Source organism: Mchenga conophoros, linkage group LG20 (genome assembly GCF_057382185.1).
Source record: "Mchenga conophoros isolate Kocher_MC1m ecotype Shallow Benthic linkage group LG20, M_conophoros_male_GT1.1, whole genome shotgun sequence".
In the NCBI taxonomy this organism is placed as follows: Eukaryota; Metazoa; Chordata; class Actinopteri; order Cichliformes; family Cichlidae; genus Mchenga; species Mchenga conophoros.
This window is the reverse complement of record NC_140545.1, coordinates 29,145,389-29,165,260: the sequence shown is the minus strand read 5'-3', so window position 1 is coordinate 29,165,260 and position 19,872 is coordinate 29,145,389. Positions and strand designations below refer to the sequence as shown.

Sequence of the window (19,872 nt, the reverse complement as noted above, 5' to 3'; positions counted from 1 at the left end):
GTTATCTTCAGAGTAGGGGAGATAGGAGGGTGAAGCAGCAGTGTCTGTGCTTTCATAAAGAACTCTAACTTTCGTGAAATGTAAGATGTAAGTTTCCCTGAAACAATTAATAGAATAACGTAATAAACTGAAAAAACAACGCTGAGAGTTCTTTACTGCTCTAGATAGAAAAATACTGATTGAATATGGACCATCTTTTCCCTCAGGTGTTCAGCGATGACTCACAGCGGTCCCACATTTTAATCAGTATGAATTCTCATGTGCTTCTTTAATTTGTTCCTCTCAACAAATCTTTTCCCACAGGTGTTACAAAAATACAGCTTTTCACCTGTGTGAATTCTCATGTGTGTTTTGAATGTTGATGAGGTAGCAAATCTTTTCTCACAGGTGCTACAAGAATACGGCTTCTCACCTGTGTGAATTCTCTTGTGTTTTTTGAATGTTGATAAGTCAGCAAATCTTCTTTAATCTGCGGAGTCTCTGGGTCCTCTTGGTCCAGACTGGAGTTCCTCTCCTGGTTACAGACCTGCTGCTCATCCAGATCCTCCTCTTCCTTACAGTCATGTTGTTTTGGGAGGTCTTGAGGAATAAAGAAACACAAGAACAATAATCACTATTGTGTGATACAAAAACTATATATTTTTTATATTTAGTGATTGTTACGGCCCTAGCAGGGCCTCCTCCTGAAGGTGCCTGTGTGGGAGTGTCCTTCAATCGCTTCTGCTTGAGGTGCCACCTTTCCCTTTTACACAGCAGACTCGAAACAACTCAGTTCATTTTTGATCATATCAATACCAGCATATTGCACAACTAGTGATGGGATTTTCGTCTCTTTTTAGAAAGCCGGCTCTTTCGGCTCCCAACCGGCTCTTCAGGTTGTTTTGCTGCTTTAATTAATTAATTATTAACAACAATATAAAATTATGAACAAAAGGAATTACTAATGTAAAAAAAGAAACGTGGTTTTATTTATATATGTTTATATATAAATATATATGGTGGCCCCTAGAGACAAAGCATGTACAAACTCCAAAACCCATTTCTAGCGTCAACTGAACTTCCAAAACAGAGCTATCTAGATCACTTAATTTACAAAATTGAAATCATATGTGTATTGTTTGTGTATTTATACACAAGCACTCATATATATTCATAAAAAATTCCAAAAACTGTTCATTTACCTGTTACTACCACACACCAAATCCGGTCATTGGTACTTCCTGGCTTGTGTAGCCACTAGGTAACAAAATCTCAACACTGTGCCCTAGCATCCTGGAGCACTTCTGTTGTGTTTTGTACGTGCTTTGGAGTTTGTACGTGCTATGGAGTTTTTACGTGTTTTGGGGTTTGTATGTGCTTTGTCTCTAGCGGGCACCGTAAATATACTTTTATTTATTCTCTCCACATAAAATTTAATAAATAAATCATATAATACAAAAAAACAACTATTTACATTTCAACTTTTAACTATTTAAATTTTTAGCTTTTTCCTTTTAAACAAATTTAAAGTGAAACAACACAAAACACTGCAAACCACAACACCAATATAAATTAAAATATGAAACAAAAAGAAGATGCACATTCTCTGTCATATGGGCCTGCATGAATAAACTTTCTGAATTCTTTATCATCTGCAATTGAAAATAGTTGTGGATGATTACTATACCTTTCTAATGTGACGTTGTTGTCCCTGGCTCTCTTTCTCTCTCTCTCCCTCCTGCTCTGTTACTGTGCTACTGCATGTGTAACAACCGCCCCTCCCCCCTCTTCCCATCGCAAAGCACAAGGCTCGGGTGCAGAGTGAAGCGGGGAAAAAAGTGCGAGAGAGAGGGTGAGAGAGAGAAAAAAAACACGCTTGTGTCGTTCACTTCAAAGAGTCGGCTCTAAGAGCCGTTTCGTTTTGACCAACACATCACTAACAACCATGATGAAAAACGCTCATCTGCTTCCATCACCATCAGCTGATTAACATTGAGCTGCTGCAGTCAACACCATCAAACTAATTTAGTGTTTAATGTTATGTTATTGAATGCTTTTACTTTTAAATCTTTACCAGCGCTTAAAGACTGTAGATGTTCACACCTGGTGTTAGAAAACCAGCTCACAGCAGTATTTTTTTTATAACAGGAAATTTAAATTTTTATTGGTTACCGTGTTTATTACCACTTTTATCAGTAATGTACTTCCTATAAAATATGGATTTGATAAGTTACCGGTTTATTGAAATCAGCTAGTGAACACATCGATCACTTTATTGAACTATGAAGAAAATATAATCTGAATCAAACATTATTCAGCTTTAAATATTGTTCAGCTTTAAAGTTACTGTGCAACTGTGTAATAAAAATGTGCTCACGACTTTGGCCTTGAGAGCGATAAGAAGCGATCGCCTCATCCTGCAGGCGAAAGATATCTGCAAGCGAAGAGACTAGAACACCCAAGGCCGCTTTCCTTTTATGGAGTTGTTTTTCTGCTAATGCAGCACTTTCCTCACAACCCCCTCCTGTAAGTTTTAGAGAATATATACCCATCCTCACAGCAAATATTGGGAATCTCTTGATGTGAGCTGTTTTTGAGAGGTTGTCTCTGTCTCAATAAAAGTTCACTGATTCCCCCATCTGCTGCAGGTGTCCGGTTGTCTTCATTCTCCGCCAGCCTGGTTAAGTCAATTCCTCCTTAACATCTAAAAGAACCTATTTCATGAAGGAAGACGGGTTCACTTTGTGTTTAATATTATTCTATTGCTGTTGTTGTTTTTTTTATATCCTTCAATTGGCGTCACGAACAGGATCCGCTCCAGGCCAAACTGGAACGGGGGGGAGGACATCAGCCGTGGTCTGAGTGAACGGAGTTTGGACAAAAGCTGTGTGCACACAAAAACAAGGTAAGCAGACCTTTTATTTCTGCTATATTGAACATTATAAAAATACTTAGTGTCCAAACTCCTAGTAATTCATAACCAAAATTGTCTGGCTTACTTAAGGCTTGCTGAGAATCAGACAAGTGAATAAGAGATAAGTGAATAAGAAATAAGTGAATAAAGATAAGAGTGAACTGAGGTCTGACCACGGTTGCAGCCGACAGGTTGCTTTCCGGTGTCGGATAAATACCTCAGTGCAGGTCTGGGACCTTGAAAGGGTTTATTAGTAACGCCTTTCTAAACAAATTAAAAGGTTAAAGGCCTTGAGAATATTTTTTAGTAATATTCTCTAAACTACAGAAGGGTTAGGAAGGCCCAGAGGACTTTATTAGAAAAGATCCTCTAAAACTTAAAAAGGAAAAGTACTGGTTGGAGTCCAAAGGAGGGGTCCCTTTGATCAATAGGAGAAAACGGATCTCTTCTTAAAACCCCGATGATTTTAGTGTTTTAAATGTTTTGATGTTCTGTTTGATATTGGACACACATAAATACACGCTGAATGCTTGCTGTGGAACACTGGGCAGGACAGTTGGTTCTCCGTTGTTCACAGATTACACAATTAAAGGAACTAGGTTCCTCTTTTGGTTAAAATAATACACCACACATAGAATTTTTTTTTTACACATTTATTACATACATAAGGAGGGTAATGAGTGACTGCAGGTAATGTATGAAGTGTGAATGAGACGTGTGAACAAGGTGACAACCAACTAGCACCCCTATCAGGAAGCTCTAGGCAAGGTTACCCGCCAGACTCCGGTTTGGTAGAAGCCTGGTAACACCTGAAGGGATATTTCAGTGCTGACTCACCTTTAAAGCAGCGCCCCAGCTGTTAGTGCCTAACAGAGGCAGAAACCCAGCTGGCCCAAATTCTCCTTTAAAATCAATAAATAGAACATAAATTACCGGTGTGTGTAAATAAGTTGTATAAATCTGTTAGATCTGAAACTCCTGCTAAAAAACTTCCTCTCTACAACTCTTTTCTCTTCTCTCCCTCTTTCTCTCAGTTGGGATTCTGTGTGTGTATGTGTGCTGGAGAAATAAAAAAAAGGAAAAGGGTCTCTCTCTCTGTCTCTGTGAGAGGAAAAAGGTGGGGGCCGAGTGAGCCCGCGGGGCCGAGCGGGTCCGCGGGAGCGAGCGTGTATGCTGTATGAGGAAGAAGGGAGTGAGAGGGAGCGAGTGAAAAGAGTAATCGAGTATTTGATGATTTTTTTATTATTTCAGAGGCACTGGGTAAGAGTTTTGACTTTAGCTGTGAGAGTTGTGAAAAGAGCAGGTTTTTCTTTTGTTGTAGACTGTGAGTAATCGGTGTTTTTCTGCCTATTGTGCTGCGTGGAAGACACAGAAGTGTAGAAATGTTTGTGGTTTATCTTTGTTTGACGTTTTATATAGAGTTGGTTGATTCAGGGTGATTTCTCCCGTTTAAGGGAGGAGTTGCATTGTGGTTATGTTAAAGCTTTGCTGTAGGGGTATGTGTGTGATTTTGTGCTGGCTTCGCATGTTTAAATGGATGCATAGAAGTTTGTCAGTGAGAAATTGTTATGGTGGGGTTTTAAAGTTAGTAAAGAGTCAAACAACGCCCACTGTTTTAAAAAGGCCCAAAACATCATAAAAGACACCTCACATCCTGGCCACTCCCTGTTCGAACTGTTGCCCTAAGGCAGACGGTACAGGGCAATCAGAGCAAGGACTAATAGACTCAAACACAGCTGTTATCCAACTGCAATAACACATCTGAATACTACAAAAATGTCCACCATGCCACTCTTGTGTTAATCTATGCACGGTCTGAAGCATGACGGTGGGAATACTTAGTATTTTAAGTATTCTATCTATTTTATTGATTGAATTTTATGTTTTTTTTATATTTGATATTACTAGGGATGATGCAATGATCGGGGACCATTCTTAATGTCGTCGGTCTCATGACAATGACAATAAAGTTTTTGATTTTGATTCTGATTCTGAAATACACCCTCCTCAAGAGTTCAATGATTTAGGCAGTTATGTTTATACAAATACTAAATGTATGTTTAGTGTCTTCATACAGGTGTTTTTTCTTAACCTGGAAGCCTGAGTACGGCAGCAGAAGACAGGCCAAGCTTTGGCTAAAATTCACGGCTGGACACCAGAGTTGTCCTCACCCCTCCCGGTAAAACAAAAAAGAGAGAATGTAGTTTGAGGCGGGTTTTTCTTGCTGAACTGCTCTGGGTGCTGTGTCCCTGAATCTCACCAGTGTTAACCTCTGGCGGAAGACATGGAGAAAAGGAAAAGATGTTCCTGGTAAATCACTGAAACAAATAAAACCACACACAACCAGAGAAAGATATGAGAAGGGTGAGGAACAGACACATGTGCGTGTTAGAGAAATGCCTCGTTTGAGAAAAAGTTAAAGTAACCCATATACAGACGCACCCATACATGCAATGAAGAAACAGCTTACATACATGTGCACGTACATGCAAGGTTAAAGTAGCGACACTTAACATACACCTGTTTTTAAATGATATAGTTTATACATTACTGACAATTAAACGCTTTGGGTTGCAGGACAACAACGTAACGTCAAAAGACAAAGACACTGGTCTGAGGATTAAGTGAGGACACGACAAATTTAGTGGTTAAAAGGGTCGACTTGGGACATGTTTTTGTTGATTGTTTAAGACAAATGACTACTGAATGATAGGAAATTCCTTTTTAGGTTTCTAAACAGGATCTTAAGAATTTTAACACGTACCTGTGTTGTCCTGTCAACTTGAGGGGTTATGAGTTGATTATATGGTGAAAAAAAAAAAAAAAAAAACAAAAACAAAAAAGGGGGGAGACGAGATCTCGTTGTTTCTCCCCTCTCGGGATAACACAGCCAACACAGCACAGCCAACACAACATCATTTTCCTGTTCGCCTGTTTTGTTTTGTTTTTGTTTTTTCTGAGAGCCGAAGCTGACCTGGACTCCTACCCTCCCCTCTACCATCGTTGCCCTCTCCGCGACCATCTTTGACCCTTTGACCCCTGAAGGCCACAGCAGCTGGACTCACAACAACAACTTGAGGATGTCAACAGTGCTGCAAAAGAGTGATCTCATGCAGCAGAGACGGAGAGCACTAAACCTAAAGCCCGTTTCACTACACGGGGGAAATTCCCAGGCTGCGTCAGCTGACAGAGCTGTGACGAGACGCGCATTAAGCCCGGAGGAAAAGGGACGGTGAGCAGAAGGATGCTGACCTCTGAGAAGAGCCGAACAGCAGAGCTGCAGAAGGCCGTGGACCATACAGAAGCAAAAGGGTCAAGGTACAAGGAGAAGATGCAGGCAGCTGCAACAACGGATGAAAACAGACCCAAAGAGGAGGGGAGGACCCTAGGCCATGCGTCAGGCCGCTGGTTTACCTAAACTACAGAACAGGAAGGTGATGAACACAAACATATACCAACACACGAACACACACTTCTGCATGCGCCTACTTAGAATGAAGGGAAACACACACATGAACACTTATGCACTTGTTGAGGGAGTAAAAACTGATACATACCCATGCACTAAAATCAAAATGTTGATTTAATTTACTAAGAAGTGACACACAATGCTCCAGCTGCTGCAATGAAGAATGCTTTACTGACAAAGGCTCAATGCTGCACACAACAAAGTCAAATACAGAATTTGCTATAATAATAAGCCCAGAGGGCATTTGTGTGGTCTGGGGAGCAGAGTCCGGAGCGGTTTGGTTATGAAAATGATGCCCGTGCGAGATATCTGGGGCTTAAGGCCTCGACTTAATTGTTTACTCTACACTAAAAAGAAAAGAAAACACTCTGAGCAGTGGTGCAGAGTGAAAACGAGGAATTAACAGTGTGAGTTTTATTTCAGAGCGCCACGTCATTGTGATGGAGATTTAATAAAGGAGGAACACACGGACAAAGAAGAAGAGAAGGGGGGGCAGCCCTTGAACGCGATTGCCTGAGGCATTAAAGTTCTGTACTAAATTCTGGTTTCCAGTGTGAGAAAAGTCACGCAGTGCCAGTAGTAGAGCTAGGTTGAGTGATGATTCTAAATTACTGTAAGTAAATCATCGTACACCGTTCAAGTTTCATGATAACGGGGATCTAGACTTTGTTGAACCCTAGGCAATTTGAACAGGTAAAAGTCGAGTGACCAAGTAGCAGTTGAATAAAAGTCATTGAATAAGTGTTGAAATAAACTGGCAGAATTAAGAGAATTAAAACATTTCAAGAGCTCAACTTACTTAATGGTTCAATTTTGTTTCACGAACGCAAAACATATAGGTTTATGAATATGAAAAGGTTGAGGTGGTGTTGATTTGACTCTGTGTAGGTTTAGGTTGGTATTTTTATTGATGGGAAGAATATTCAGTGACAAGTCCTAAGACCCGGGCGTCTGCATTTTGTTTTTGTTATTTTTCATTTTATTTTGTTTTATATTTACTGATTTTTGTTTGTGAATCTTTTCTTTAAGCAGATCTGCACATCGGAAATTACAAGCATTACACGTCGGCGAGAAAATTGTTGTAAGTGAGTTTCTCCGCATTGAAATGGGTTCTGGAGGAAACACTTGTGGGGACAATTAGAAACGAGAGTCCCTGTTTAAAAAAGGATTCAGCGAGGTAATCCAAACTCAAGTTCTTGTTTCTTTTTGAGATGACGTCATTTTGCTGAGTGTGGAAACTAGATGCGACGACAGGTTTCACTATCAGCAAAGAACGGATGAATGGATGAAAGACTGGGAATAAAAACAAACGGACTGACTGGTAAAAGATGACAAGACTTGACCATGACTCAAGGTTAACCACCTCCACCTAGATAGGATAAAAGGGTGGATGAATTTATGTGGGTTTCTTTTACAGGAGTAGAAGGATGACAAAATATTCGAGGATGAGTGAACCTGTAAATGCCATTTTTGTGTCTTGTGTTGCTTACAGAGGTAACTGCGCAGCGTTACCATTTACATTTTCTTCCCTACAGGGTTACAGTTTTAATGTTTTTCTATTACAGGATTTCTGGGCGGATGTGTGAAGAAACGGTGTTTATGGGTTAGGAGTTGGGGATGCTATTACACTGTATTCTGGTGAGAGTGTTGGGGGAGACACACCCTGTCTTGAAAACTGTGATTCTTTTACAGGAAATGTTTTATAGCACCTATGGAATGAGGATGCCTGACTACGGTCAATGTGCTGCTAATGTTTGCTTTGCTTTGGTGAGAGGGGTGCAGTAGAAAACAGACAAGTGACATGAAAACAAGTAATAATAACAAATAACAAATTTGGGGACAGTTTGACCTAGAGCCCACTAACTGGCCATTAGGGGCTCTCTCTCTCTCTCTCTCTCTCTCTCTCTCTCTCTCTCTCTCGCTCTCTCTCTCTCTCTCTCTCTCTCTCTCTCTCTCTCTCTCTCTCTCTTGGAATAACATTGCCCAAAGGGTGAATAAAGCAAATTGTGGCAATAATAGTGATTTAATGATTGGAGAAACCTGAACATGATACTTGTCTGTTGAGCTGAATCGTTTATTACTCTTATGATTTTCCGGTGGGACTATGAAGATTTTTTGGTACAGATTGCAGGTTGTTGCTCTTTAACTCCTAGAACACGCCCTTGGCGAGGTGGGGGGAACTGGACCACCTTTCTCTGCCCCATCATCCTCTATTAGACGACATCCAAGCTAAGTAAACATGTCTTGGCCCTTTCCCCCTGAAATGACAGGCAGGCAAAGATGTTGCGTCTTTGTTTGCTTCCTGGCCCTGGGTCTCATTCCCATTGGCATAATCCTGATCTGTGAAGGGCCCCCGACACTTCTGACACCTTCAAGTTCAAAAGCTTCGCCCCCTTCTGACAGTCCCAATCTGACAAATGTAGCCCCTAGGGTCTTGCCCACCACTTCCTCTCCAGTTTTGCCCACGCCCGATCCATTTAGAAAGAAACGAGACACGGTTACCTCCTCGCCAACGGATGATGAAAACTCTGATCGTGAGGGTGACGAACATTATCGTCTTTCTCTTGTTTAAATGCTTCTAGAATGGTTGTTTCTCTGTGGTGTTTTGTATTAGGCTTGTTATTGATTGTTTCCCTCACCCACTTCCTCTTGAAGGATATATCTGGTTGAACTGTGTCTGGTCGGGTTGTGAGGGTTAAGCGATGTTCTCAGGGTCTCCGGACTTAAGCCTGAGCGAATGTGTACTCCCACCACTGGATATGAATTGTTTTATTCCACACCCCTTCCTCACGTTTTACCATATTCACTTCTGAATGTCCTTAGCAGTTACCGTTCTGAGTTTATTTTACGGTTGATTTATTCTTTCACATTTTCACGTTTATATCTCTCATTATTATAGTATACTTTGTACTCTCCACATTTTTATCATTACTTATGTTTTTTGGTTACTGGGTTACAGGAACTGTTAATTTTGTGTCACTACCCTGGTTGCACTAACTCGTTGTATCCGTGTGTGCAGGACAGCTGTTACTGCTTTCATCGGGAACCGAGACTGCTTGCAGCCGACCCCTGGGCAGGGTGGTGCCTGGACTCTTTTCTCCTCATCTGCAATGACAGATAAAGACAAATGATAAGACCCGAGGAGTTTTTCGAGCCAGGCTTCGACACGTCTCTGTGTTCCTTTGAATGTTACTTATTTTTGTTTGTTGACCCATTTAAGATGGGTCAAAAGGGGGATTTGAAGAAAATATAATCTGAATCAAACATTATTCAGCTTTAAATATTGTTCAGCTTTAAAGTTACTGTGCAACTGTGTAATAAAAATGTGCTCACGACTTTGGCCTTGAGAGCGATAAGAAGCGATCGCCTCATCCTGCAGGCGAAAGATATCTGCAAGCGAAGAGACTAGAACACCCAAGGCCGCTTTCCTTTTATGGAGTTGTTTTTCTGCTAATGCAGCACTTTCCTCACAACCCCCTCCTGTAAGTTTTAGAGAATATATACCCATCCTCACAGCAAATATTGGGAATCTCTTGATGTGAGCTGTTTTTGAGAGGTTGTCTCTGTCTCAATAAAAGTTCACTGATTCCCCCATCTGCTGCAGGTGTCCGGTTGTCTTCATTCTCCGCCAGCCTGGTTAAGTCAATTCCTCCTTAACATCTAAAAGAACCTATTTCATGAAGGAAGACGGGTTCACTTTGTGTTTAATATTATTCTATTGCTGTTGTTGTTTTTTTTATATCCTTCAACTACACGCCTTACACTCTTGTGAGCTCTGGTTACTAACAGCAGGTGTGAATGTTTGGAGTCCAAAACGCAGATAAAGATTAGAATAACAAGGTAATGTAAAATCAGTTTAATGCAGTTGACAGTAGCAGCTCAGATGGAAATCAGCCAATTGTGAGGAGAGCAGAGGACCAAAACTGTCAGAGTTGTGGGACAAGTGAAGAGAACACTGTTGGCATTATTGTTAGCATAAAAGATGGAAATTTAAATAAATGTTAAATTTTAAAATAGATCATTGCCTCCTGTGCCTAAATAAATATATGTACTGAATACCAGTAAAAAAAAAAAAAGGATACCCCAAAGACCATCACTTTTCAAAAATAATAATAATAATAAGTAATACAAATAATATGAAAGTTACTTACATGTCAAAGATGGTGCTTGTGATCTTGAAGAATCTAAACGTGATAAGGAAATGAAAGAAAGTGCATGAGAAAATACAAACATTTTTGTTTTTTCCCAGGATAATTCAATATAAAAGATTCTCTTACTAATGCACAAAATGAACAGTGTAATTAAAAGTTTGAAAGGCACTGCATGTGTTTATATGATAAACTGACTAATTCAAGCAGCAAACACTAGCAGTGCAAAAATGTATCTAACTAGCTGACAGACTTTAAAGTCACAGGAAGATATATCAAAATGGTGACTTATGCCAGAACAAATGACTTGACAGACATAAATCCTAAATTCCTTTAAGTAAAAAAGGAATTACTTTTTCATAAGTGGTCCCTAGTGGTTTTCAAATTATTACATGGCTTGTTAATTTTTTATTAAATTATTAAGAAGCCAGATGAGTTCAAAACATTTACAAATTACTATAAAGCACTATCCAAACTTCAAATCAAGTGGCAAAATCTCCAAATTAAAAGTACTCGCAAACTATAAAAATTTGATTATACTTAAAAATATGCAAAAACTAATTTAGTGGAATTTTTACCTGCTCAAGAATACATTAAACATGCAATATTTAATTGAAAAGAACAAAATTTGTGTACTTTTAGAAAGGATTATTAAATATTTGGGGATACTAGCCATAAAGAGGGTGTCGTACATTTACGGGCATCTAATTTCCTGGATTTAATGGTTTAAAGGTTTAATAGGTCTTTGAAGTTGATAATAAAATTGAGTCCATTATTAGCAAAAAGAATTTAAAAAAAAAAGAGCAAAAAAAATGCTTAATATATAATAATTGTTTTAAACTTAAGCTTTGTAATTGTAGCAGATTTCATTATGTCTGTAATTTTTTTATTTAGCCCCACAGTAGTTAAAGCCATAAATGGGAGTTAGATTTATTACTAGTATTTTACACAGCATTCAGCTATAGTAACATGTTCTGCATTTTCCTACTTCACCATCTGATCTGAACAGCTGCACTCTCTTAATTAATTAATGACCTAACATTTCTCAGTAACCAATAAACTAGATGGAACAGCACAGTATCTAAGAGAGAGATCAGACAGTGTTTGAGCTAAAGAATCTGTGTGTTTCTTTTGGGGGCTTTTTACACACTGATCCACCACCGTTTTCCTATAGTACAATGCATATCTGGTAACATTACCGTAAACGTGACCAGCAGGTTCACGTTCAGATCAGAAAACCGTTTCAGCTGCAGGCATCTACTCCTGTAATTTAAACAATCACCTTGCTACACTGCACATGAATATTACGTAACATGGTATGACTAGCTCATGTTCAGACATTTAAGATACTGTTCAGCCATTTTGTTTACTGGGTAGTGCATAATGGCCGAGTTAGCGGAGCAGGAATCCACTAAAGCCAAAAAAATAATATACATTTTTTAAATTAATTACAAAAACCTTATAGGAAAACTTAAGAAACAGTTGCAGAAGCACAGAAAAAAAACTGCCGTGTACGTTATAGTGTGTAAATTCAAAAACTGTATAGGGCTTTGGAGCGTGATGTCACGGGGGGTGGGCGTGGAAAGGATTTTGGCCCGATCCGCCATTTTGGGGGTCTAGCGCAAGTGAAAAGGGAGCGAAGTCACACACAACAGCCATGGTTCGTATTTGCTGTGTGGTCGGCTGCAATGTTCGATCACACGACCGGCAAGAGAATAAGGTTGAAAATGGTTTATCTTTTCATTCTTTCCCAACCTGGAAGCAACATGAGGCAGCTCGTGTATTGATGTTACCAAACGAAGGCGTCTAGCCTGGATAGCAGCTGTGAGACGAGCTGACGTGCAGTTCTCTTCCATCTCCAAATATCTGTTGGTGCTCCAGACATTTTCATTCCGGTAAGTTCTAAATATGTTCACATCACACTTTATAGCTGAATAATATCATCGTTGGTGGTCTCGGAAGTTATAGAAATTGCGATCAAACATAGAATGGAGTGACTTGATTGGTTGATGTAAAGACAATAAATGAAATGAGACAGGAAGGACACAAATTGGCATTAATAATTTACCCGATTATCAATGTGTTAACTTGCATGTACTTTACAATTATGGGCATATAATATGATAACGATATTTTAGCAGTTAAATGATAAATGTGTAACATTAATTATGGTGGGGGGTGAAAAATGGCTATTTCACTCGATGCACTCCAGCTGACTTACTTTGACGACGTACTCAGAGTTTGGTGGCTTGAAAATAGCCAAATCTTGCACCCAGCCATTTGTAAATTGGATGTGCGCCTCCAGTGACTTGTAATTACGAAACTGGTTCGCTGTGTAAGCGCTTACTCCACAAACAAGATACGTGAAGATATCGGGGTAGGACAGTGACGGTAAGTCGTCTGGGTCTTTACTCCACTGCCGTATTTCAAATGGGTCCAGATTTGCGATGCACTCTATTTTTTTTCAAGTACAGCTGCTTTTCTTTAAATGACTGTCCTTGCCCATGTCTAACCCATGTGAAAAACCCAAGTGGGTCCTACGTGTGTTTCCCATTTTGAAACAAGTGAAGTGTTTCCCATGTTTGACCCAGCCAGGACCTACTATATGTTTCCACTTGGTTTTGCCCATATGGCTTTCATGTGAGAAACCCAAGTGGGTCCCATATATACTAAACAATCTTGAGCCCACGTAAAATATATGCCCATATTAACTTAACATAACCCACCTGGGGCCCACATAGACATGTTTTCAGGGTTTGACTTGCATTTGCTCATGTGCGACCCATATAGTTTGACCAGGTGGGCCCCACGTGTGTCATCAGTGCTAAAAAAATGTATTGATTACCTAACTTTGCCCCACCTGGGGCCCACATAGACATGTTTTCAGGGTCTGACTTGCATTTGCCCATGTGCGACCCATTTAGTTTGACCAGGTGGGCCCCACCTGTGTCATCAATACTAAAACTAATATTGATTACCTAACTTTGCCCCACCTGGGGCACACAACAAAAGCCTATCCTTAAATGACTGTGTTTGCCCATGTCTATCCCAGGTGGAAAACCCAAGTGGGTCCTACATGTGTTTCCCATTTTGGACCAAGTTAAGTGTTTCCCATGTTTGACCCAGCTAGGACCTACTAAAAGTGCTCACTTGGGATGGCCCATATGGGTTTAATGTGAAGAACCCAAGTAGGCCCCATACAAAAAGCCCAGTTTGAGCCCATGCCCACATGGTACCCATCCAGCCCGAGCAAAAACCAGGTGGGGCCCATATATACATGTTGGCTGGGGACTGGCTTTCAGCTTTAGCTGTTTCAGCTGTTTTATTGAGTGTTATGTTTTTATTGTGTATTTCTGTGCATGTTTGTTGATATAGTGATCATAAATGTACATTTTCTTTATAGCCTGTACAGCAGGTATTTTAAATGAGCTTAAAAAAATAACCCTAGTCTTGACTATTTAACCCCAGGGAAAGGTGAGCTCTGGGCCAGAGTGCCATGTGAGTGGTTACAGCTAGTGAGCTGAGAGTTTGTGGTGTTTGCCGCTAGTGAGCTGTGTTATTGTGGTTTGCAGCTAGTGAGCTGCTCTTTCTTTTTGGCTTATGTTTTACTTTATTGACCAACGCCTGAGTTTTGTTTTTTTTCTTAAATGGTGATAGCGGCTCTTTTAGTTGAGCTACTTTAATAAAACTGTTTAATTTAACCCGTTTGCCTCCTTAACTCTTTTTCCTGACCCAGACACTTTTTGTTACTTCCCCCTCACCACCTAGACCCCTCAGGGGAACATAACAGTGATATAAAAACTAATATTTTTAAAAGCATGAATCAAAACCCAAGAAATGGTGATCAGCCTATCATATGACCCATTACGAGCCCCACACACACACACGCGCACGCTCAGGGAAATAGTTGTGCACACTCACAGCAAGGATCCTCACTGTGAGCAAAGACACAAAGTTCACCAAACTAAAATGCAATGTGACCACCATGAAAACAGTGTGTGTAAGGAAGAGGACTCCCTTACTGCATTTATTTATATTGTATTGTCTGTATAGCACTTTAGAGCACACCTTTCACTTTATTAAAAGCACCTTATCAAGCAATTTATGAGCATTGCACTTTAAGCATGGATTTGCACACTTCTTCCTCCTAGCGTTTTTCCCGCTCGGTTGCAGGGTCCGCTTTTCTGCAAAGTCGTCTCCACTTGGGTCGGTCAAGGGCGTCGGTCAGATCGGCTTCGATCTTCTTCACGTCGTCCTTGATTCGGTCCATCCATCTCCGCTTTGGTCTGCCTCTAGGTCGACGTCCTTGGGGGCTGAGCCGCAGTGCTGTTCTCACCACTGAGTTCTCATCGCTCCGTACCACATGTCCGTACCACGGACATGTGGTAAGCATGGATTTGCACACAAGAAGTTTAAATATTTGTTGACTATTTATTGGGAATTTTAGGGTCAGTTGGTGGCCTTGTTTCAGATCCTGCACAGCTGTTTCTCGTCAAGGAATGTGGTGGTTGTCTGTCAGGAGAGAAGAATGGTGATTGAGATTGTGATTAAGGTTTACCAATAAGGAAAACTAATGCAAATGTGTGTGTGAAATCTAGGGATAAAAGTGGTGCAAATAAGTGTTTGTAAGTTAATGATTACTCACCTTTCTTGCCTGTGTCTTCTTCAAGGTGTTTGGGCAAATGTTTCCCCTGGGGTCCAGACACCATTTAAAGGTTCCGGGAGAGACCATTGGTAAAGAGAGTGTGGTGAATCTTTTTGTGCTTGGGTTTCTGGGTTTTTATAATATTGGGGTTGGGGTAACATTAAAGTGTGAAATATTTATTAATATGTAAATGTGAAAATGTATTTATGTATTTATTTATTCTTATTGATATATTGTGTACTGTGGTGGAAGGTTGGGATTTAAGAATTTACCTGAGAGTGGAATAATGGTTAAGTCTGTGACAGCTGAACATATTTAAGGCTGCCAGTTGTCATTAGAGGGTGGATTTTTTTTTTGTGCTGTGAAGAAGCTCGACAAGTTAATTGTTTTAAGGAGAGCCATATAGCAAATAAATACTTTGTTCCACTACACTTGCCTTGGTCTGTCTCACTGTGTTTCCAGCCGCTAAGGGCTGCCCTGTTACAGTGTGTAAAATCCTTTTTTAAATGAAACTTCACTTCAACTTCAGAGAAGGCTGTTAACAACTTGTTAAATGTGTATTCTGCTGACATCTAACTATATTTTACTGCACAATCTCAGTGTTTACAGATGATCTAAAACACTAATGCCTGATGTACTCAACATTGGAATCTGTTAGAGAAAAAATTTAAATAAATAAATGAATTAAAATGTATTAAAACCTAACCTATCAGTGACCATCGACCTGCACCAGTTCAACATAGTCCATCACTGAACATTGAACTACAGCACTGATAAATTCAATTTATTTATTTATATAGCGCCAAATCACAACAACAGTCGCCTCAAGGCACTTTATATTGTACAGTGGATTCTACAATAACAAATACAGAGAAAAACCCAACAATCATATGACCCCCTTTGAGTGAGCACTTTGGCGACAGTAGGAAGGAAAAACTCCCTTTTAACAGGAAGAAACCGCCGGCAGAACCAGGCTCAGGGAGGGGCCGGGCCATCTGCTGCGACCGATTGGGATGAGCAAAGGATACCCAGTTTAACATATTCTAGTAAAGCTAATCATACTGAAGAATCTCAGCTTCAACAGCACATTGTTAAAAACATGTCCATACCTATGATGTGTGAGTTTCTGTCAGGTTTCCGGTTGATATCCTGTCTGCGTAGACGGTTGATCTCCTCCTCATACTGGATGATGGTTTTTTGAACCTCTGAGAAGATTTGTTCATAAACAGCAGTTAGTCTCTCCTTGATGAACTCTCTCAGATACTGTACTGAACTCATTGCTGCTTCAACTGAGACTGGGCGGATCAATACAAGCATCAATAGAAGTGACACAGATGTTAATATTGGTATCAGATCCACACTAACTTGACGGGATCAATACTTTAGCTTCTGTCTCTTCTCTAGGTTCAGTCCGCTTCTTCAGCAGCAGCTATGTCTGCAAACACACTGCTCCACTACCACAGTAGTGCTGTCCTCCTCCCTTCTTCTTTGGGGGTTGATGGCGTTTGACATATCAGCTTACAGATGCATTTATCCCACCTTCTGGACTGGAGTGTGAACAGGAGAATAGCAGGGAAGACAATTATATTCTTTCATCAGTCTTATAATTCAATACTACAATTTTCCATTTACGCCTAGATTTCTGGGTTTAATGTTTTCCATAACACGTTGTATGCCTGTATTAAAGAAGACAGCTATCATCATTTCCTTATTTGTTTGAGCTTTCCTGATTTCTGATTCCAAACATAATAAACTATCCATCATCCCTTTCTTTATGAAACCCATTCTGATCCCCAGAGAAGAGACTGTTAGTATCTAAAAATCAGGTTAATCTGTTTTCTTTTAGAAGTTGAGAAAGAAATTAATAGATTACCCACAAACTGAACATGGACAGGATTTACTACAGTAGTTGAAAAATCCACTGGAAAAGGCACACATGAGATTATAGGTTTCACCTCTCGTTCGCTCTTTCCCTCCGTGCTCTGTTTGTGCGCAGGCTCACACTGCACTCACCCTCCCCCGAGCTAAACATCCAATCACTGTTAGTATGCAAATGACCCTGCGTCAGGTTTCTCATTAGGCAGGGCTTTAGGGGTTATTTATTTGAATTAGACTAGCCAATCAAGATAAATTTTATGTTGTTGGTTGTAAAGATCTTGATGGACATTTGATTTTATTTTTTATTCTAGTTTTCAGTTTTATTTTTTAAGCTTTGCTGAATTTCCTTTTTTTTTTTTTTTTTTTTTAAACTTGGTGTTAAGGCCCCTGGTCTCGGAGGAAGTGGCCGGCCATCCTGTAAAGAAATCCAAGCGTGCCAGGACTCACAGACGATTGGCTGGCTGGGGACCCGTGCCTGCCCACTTGCATGTAGATTTTAATGTGCCAGTCCTCAAGACCATTGACTGCCTGGGGATTTGTGGTGCTCCAGGGACCAATGAAGCGACTAACTGTGTTCATTGTGGCAACAAAAGCCTGAGGATCCTTCACTCAGGGGAAGACTATGTTTTTGGACTGAGCAGGCAAGTTGTCCCTCTTGCCTCTGTCCTTGACCCCGCTTGCCTAACTCAGGTTAAGCGTGGGAGTTCTGCATGAGTAGCCTTGAGATGTGTTTCTGCCTGAGTGGCTAGTTTTCATTTGTATTTGAATGTGTGAGAGTTCTTTTGTGTTGTTTAATTAGTGATTCGCTGTAAGCTACACTAACAGTTTTCAGTTCTGTGTTTGTAATAAACCCTTTTCTTATATTGACCTCCCTTGTGATGGGCTCGTTTATGTTACCTTCCATGGCCCCAAGCCGGGTCGTAACACTTGGCCTAACCTTGTTAGTTTTGTTAATATTGGCATTGTGTTAATGTCATATTTGATATAAGCTACTCTGCATTTATTAAGGCTGTTGTGTGCTTAACATGTTTTAATCCTTTGTATCTTGTTTTCTTTAATCTAGGGCTGCTCGATTATGGCAAAAATGATAATCACGATTATTTTCACTGAAATTGAGATCACGATTATTTGACGATATTTATTTAACCCTTTAAGACCTACTATAGAACCAAGTCCACCAGAGCTTATATTATTTTATTTTTTTTACATGCTGTAGTGCCATTTGTGGGAGCATTTCAAGTTGCTATACATCAATACAACTGTTATAGCCCATATTTTAATAATATGTATGCATTAAGTCCATAGTAATTACATAAATTGCAAAAAAGTGCAATAAACTACAAAAAAAATTGAAAATCGCTTTTGTTTTGTTTACATATATTTCTACTTGGAGAAATTTAAGAGGTTTATCCCTCAAAACTTTAAATACAATAAAGTTGCAAAAAATAGTTTACAACAACAGGAAATTTATTTTGAGTGTCTTCATAGTTTTATTTTGGAGATACACCAATTTTTATATACTGCAGGAAAAACAAAAAACAATCCTATGATGCAAATTTGCAAAGAAAACAGCATGTGCATCATTTCACTGTGGGAAGTGTTACGAACAGCTGATAGGAACGGCAAAGCGTGTTTCTGGAATATTATGTTTTTGTTCCTGCAAGCACTTTTTATGCAATTTTTGCAAAGCTATATGTGGAACGAAACCGTGACCGAGGACAAGCTGATGGCATAAGATGTAAGTACAACTCCTCCGGTTTCATATGCAAAACAAATTATTGCGCTATAGCTTACACGGTCCAGGTTCTACAGGGATTTAAAAATAGTTACGCAAAACGGAGCGTGCTGCTCTGACCGGCTTTAAAGGGTTAACAATGACTTTAAAAAATAATATAAAATAGTGTGCAACACCACTGAAGTTTTTTTTTTTAAACTCTCTTTTCAACCAACGGCAGTCACTCTCCAAATAACTTCTGCTTAGCTTTCCGAGCTTCCCTCGGGTCCTCTTAATCAGCGGTCTCCAACCTTTTTTGCGCCACGGACCGGTTTATGCCCGACAATATTTTCACGGACCGGCCTTTAAGGTGTCGCGGATAAATGAGGGAGGGGCTAATAATCGGCTCAGTCATTTTTAATGATCGTTGAAAGCCCAGATCGTAATCGTGATTAAAATTCGATTAATTGAGCAGCCCTACTTTAATCTGAACAAGCACCTAAAAACAGACAGTGATCTCTGTCGGCCTCTCTCGGTTTCATTGCCACCATTCATTTTAAAGCTCCGTTTTTAAAACCTTACGATGTAACTCCAGCCCAGCCTATTGTTGTTCTGCTAACTGAAGTTTGGTCCTTTTACAGCATCCTGCCATGTGATTACATTTATCCCTTACCATCGGGAATCCTCACGTTAACTTTCACCAAGTGGAAAACAGTTAGCATTCATCTTCCAGCTTCACTGTGTTTATATTATGCTAAGCATAGCTGTGCAGCTAGCCACCAAGTAGCACATCATTATATACCAGCTAGCCCAACTTCAGTAACCCAACAAACATCACTGCCATTTAGTTTTCTCTCTTAATTTATGTCACAAGTGATAGCAGAGCTGTGTGTTTTAATTTTTCCAGAAATCCATCAGTCAGGGTTTGCTCACCACCATAAGCTCATGTGCCCCCTTTACATTTCTGTCTGCCCCCTCATGTATGCCTGTCTAGAACCGGCTCAGATAGCACTCTTAATCTCCCAACATGCTTATTTATTGGTGTTGTTGCTGAATCTGGTTCCACTCACCAAACGACGGCCATTCTGGATTTTATGATCACTTGAAATCCCTCTTCCCGTTATC

General features: G+C 40.0%; 1 long non-coding RNA gene across 1 annotated transcript; it reads left to right on the top strand.

Annotated features, from left to right (window-relative positions):
- The first annotated feature begins 2,287 nt into the window (after positions 1-2,287).
- On the top strand, positions 2,288-9,956 carry LOC146551044 (uncharacterized). Its single transcript, XR_014890102.1, has 2 exons — positions 2,288-2,659; positions 2,789-9,956. It is a non-coding gene; the product is annotated as an uncharacterized LOC146551044 (long non-coding RNA).
- The last annotated feature ends 9,916 nt before the right edge of the window (positions 9,957-19,872 follow it).